Genomic DNA, 4,754 nt, shown 5'->3' with positions numbered 1-4,754 from the left:
GAGTTGCGTTCCTGGGACGACTTTATTGAAAGATAGTTCATTCGATTACAATTACATGAAATCAACCCCAACTAAAGAATATCCGTCACCAAAAAATCATAACATGTGATCTGTCTTTAAAAAGACAACCACATGCAATGGTGACAGTAAAATTCTCGCGCTAGAGATTCCATGTTAAATCACGAGGGAAAACTAGGAAAAAACCTCGTGATACTATCCCGGCATCGTAAGTATTAGGTCTTACTTTAGTTTACTCTCAAACCTAATACCAAATTCTGACCTTAATATGTACATATTATGTTATTTAAATTATAAATAATATTAATAATACATAGATATATAAACAATACTAAAATATAAAATATGTACTAACTCGATATGTTATTTACTTACTAATCCTGGTATTTTATTTTTATTGACTTCCTCTTTTATTGTGGGTAACCATATCCTACTGCATTCTACCGAGGAATTTGCGACACAATTGATTTCATTTAGCATAATTAAAGCCGTTTCTTTGATTTTTCTCTTTTTTCTATCTGTTACTTTCAGGACTATACTTGAATCTCTCCACTGAACTCTATGTTCATTATCCCATACGTGTTTACATATTTGAGATCTATAAAATTCTCTATTTTTAATATAAGACTGATGTTAACTTATTCTAACGTTTAATGGTCTTGATGTTTCACATAAATAAAATTGTTCGCATTCACAAGGTATTTTATAAATAGAATTCTTTGTTCTTTCTTGTTCACTGTTAGGTTTAGTTTTAGATAGAATAGATGTCAACGTGTTTGTTGTTTTGAATGTTGTGGAAATGTTGATTTTATTTCCTATTGTTTTAAGTTTCTCGGATAGTCCTTTTATATATGGTATTGATATTTTCCTCGTATTATTTCTTGTGAATGCTATAGAATGTATACGTTAATAAAATCTTTTTTAGTAAAATTGTGGCTTATTTCCCATCAAAACTAGTTAATTGCAAAAATGCCACAAGAAAATAGCTTTAGAACATCAGCAAAAATCAAAATATCCACACATAATTGGTTGGTTAGCTTTAGATAGGAGTTAAGTGATATAATTGACCTAAATGCACGAACCAAAACTAATGAACAATATCAAACAAATTATAATAAACACCAAAGATCAGAAGTATCCCAAAGAAATTCGATAACTGGTGCAACGAAAAAGACAAGTGGTAGCAAAAAGTGGTGTGCCAAAATCAAACCAAGATGGCAGCAAAAAAGAACTGCAAAAATTAAAATGTATTAAATAACCTCATCCAAAAGTTGAAATGAGAAATAGATATAATCAAAAATGAATCAGTAAGCAAATACCTAAATGATCTAACAGATGACCAAACCGCTGATTACTCGTTGTAAAAATGTCAAAAAAAAAGATAAGTAGACCAACGCGACAGATTCCACCTATTAGAAATACAAATGGGACATGGGCACGTGATGGAAAATAACAAGCAAATCTGTTTGCTTCATATTTAGTGAATATATTCCAAAACCACAAAATGGAAAATATTCATCTTGCCGAAAACGATAATGATGATGATGAGTGTACTGAATACGATGTGAAGATTACGGATCAAGGAATAGTAAAGCCTACTCTCTAACCAAAATAATCAAAAATAATATTAATCACAAAAGGTCTCCGAGATTTGGCTTAATAAGAGGAGAAAAACTACAACAATTATCTAGGAAGGCTATCGTATAATTCACAAACCTTACAGTATCCAGGTTACAATGTGTACCAATAACGTGGAAAATAGCTTAACTAATCATGATTCCCAAACCAGTGAAATCATTAAATAAATTAGTCCATAGAATCATAGAGACCAATAACCTTGCCACCAATGATTTCCAAATCATTTAAGCAGATTTATTTCTTCTCATTTAATTGAATTCCGTAATTAACCCTCAAAAATAGATGAAATAGACCACCGCATAACAAAAACATTGTAGAGACATCTGCAGAAGAGAATAAAACATGCTTAACTATTTTCTTATACATAGCAAAAGCACTAAATAAAGTGTGGCTTAATGTTTTATTACTAAAACTCAAAAGATGTATCAGTATTCTGGGGCACATACTATATTTTTTTATTGAAGTTATACTTCTTTACGATCGAGAGTGAAATTTTATAATGCCGGGCGAATGCGCACACGGACAGTAGGTATGTATTTCGTTGCTAATCTTTCAAGATGTACAGGGTGTCCCGAAAAGAATGGTCATAAATTATACCACACATTCTGGGGTCAAAAATAGTTCGATTTAACCTAACTTACCTTAGTACAAATGTGCTCATAAAAAAAGTTATAGCTCTTTGAAGTTACAAAATGAAAATCGATTTTTTTCAATATATCGAAAACTATTAGAGATTTTTTATTGAAAATGGACATGTATCACTCTTATTGCAGGAGCATCTTGAAACAAAATTTTAGTGAAATTTGTCCACCTCATAAAAAATTTAGGGGGATTTTGTTCCCTTAAACCCCCCCAAACTTTTTTGTACGTTCCAATTAATTCATTATTGTGGTACCATTAGTTAAACACAACGTTTTTAAAAGTTTTTTGCCTCTTAGTATTTTTTCGATAAGTCAGTTTTTATTGAGATACGGCTTCTTTTTCAATATATTTACGTAAAAATTGTATGGGGGGTTTGTTCCTTTAAACCCCCCAAATGATTGTGTACGTTCCAATTAAAGTATTATTGTGGTACCATTAGTTAAACACAGTATTTTTAAAACTTTTGCCTCTTAGTCTTTTATTCATAAGTCACCTTTTATCGAGATGTAGCTTCTTTTTCAAAATATACCTAAAAATGTAAATTATAAATAAATTTTCAGATTATTAACAGGTCTCTATAATCGTCCTTAACCATATACAAATATGTGGTGGATTCGACAAATATTCAAAATATCTCGATAAACACTGGCTTATCGAAAAAGTACTAAGAGGCAAAAAAGTTTTAAAAATAATGTGTTTAACTAATGGTGCCACAATAATAATTTAATTGGAACGTACAAAAAAGTTTGGGGGGTTTAAGGGAACAAAACCCCCATAAAAATTTTATGGGGTTCACAAATTTTACCAAAATTTTTTTTTAAGATGTTGCTGCCATATAAATGCCACATGTCCATTTTCAATAGAAAATCTTTGAGAGTTTTCGATATATGAAAAAAAATCGATTTTCATTTTGTAACTTCAAAGGGCTGTAACTTTTTTGTGTGCAATATTGTATATAGGTAAGTGAGGTTCAATCAACCTATTTTTGGCCCCAGAATCTGTGGTATAATTTATGACCAATCTTTTCGGGACACCCTGTAATATATATAATATGTATCAGCGCTGTCAGCGCAAATAAGTCATATTTTATCATATAAAAGTCTTAGTAAATGTATTATTTATTATAATTTTTGTGTTTTTGGATTTGTCTTCCTCGGGAATAAGATATTTTATAATAATAGTAAGTATATTTAAAGTATTTTTGTCTACTTCACTTTTGGTCTATTAAATTTATCACTATGTATGACAAATCTTGTAACCTGTCAAAGCAAAAGGGATGTAGCTCAGTGGTAGAGCGTGTGACCGGAGATCAAGAGGTCCCGGGTTTAATTCCCGGACGATTCATATTCTTTTTTTTTGGTATCGTTTTAATAAAAAAAATTTAAAAGTGGTAGGTAAAGAAAGTTAGTTTAAATTTAAGTCTAAGCCAAATAAAAAAAATAAAAAAAAATATTTAAATAAATTACAAATAACTTGTTAAATATATTAATTTCTTTGAACTCATAATAATAGAAGTATAACTTCTTACGTGCGTACAAAGTACACACACATTCTTTTTTTTTGTAAATATAGTGAGGAGCAAAATCATGGATTAAATTTAATTTCTCTAAAACGAGTAATCTTTAAGATAAATCCCGAAACAGGTCGATTTTTATTCTTAAATTATAATTTTTTGGCATAGATATAATATATCATACTGCATACTTACATTATCGATTTGGGCACGATGACGTAATCGATGATTTTTTTAAATGGGAATAGGAGCCGTGTGGTAGCTCATTCCAAAGGTTGTTCAATTGTCTATTCAGTAATATAAACATTAACGTTATTGTTTATACAGGGTGGCCAAAAAATATTTTTTAATTAAATTAATTAAAACAAAAAGAAGAATTTATATAATTTATTTAACCCAAAATAAATTCTAATGTTTTCAGAAAATAGAAAAAAAGGTTTATCCAAAATGAATACCCATTTTCAATTTCGTTGTAACACGAAACTACAGCCGCATCATTACTCCAGTTCAATCAGAGAGTGCAACAAGCACCTCTACCGGTTTCGAAACTTATTAGTCTCTCATCAGGAGGCACATATGCTGCTCTCTCTGATCCAACCAAAACAAAACCCCGGCGTGCAGTCACGGACCGCAACGAAAGAAATGGCAGTAACTGCTAGCAAAAGACTAAGTTTTCTAGTAATATTATAATGAGGGAATTGTAAAATTCCCTCAAATTGTAAAATTCCCTCATCTTCCTTAGTCTCAGCATCCCTTATGGCTTGCAAATTGTAGAAGCCTCGGAGGTGTTATCAGAGAAAGTTCCCATTGTTTTCAATCTGGTAGGATGTAGAGTAGCATTTTTTGGTGTTGCTTTATGTGCTCTAAGATTGAAAATTCGTCTTGTTTAAAAAAAAATGTTTATTTCACAGGTAAACATTGATTTTCGCATAAATTAATTATC

This window comes from Diabrotica virgifera, chromosome 5, assembly GCF_917563875.1.
Source record: "Diabrotica virgifera virgifera chromosome 5, PGI_DIABVI_V3a".
NCBI classification, from domain to species: Eukaryota; Metazoa; Arthropoda; class Insecta; order Coleoptera; family Chrysomelidae; genus Diabrotica; species Diabrotica virgifera.
The sequence above is the reverse complement of the archived record's forward strand: the minus strand, read 5'-3'. Positions refer to the sequence as shown.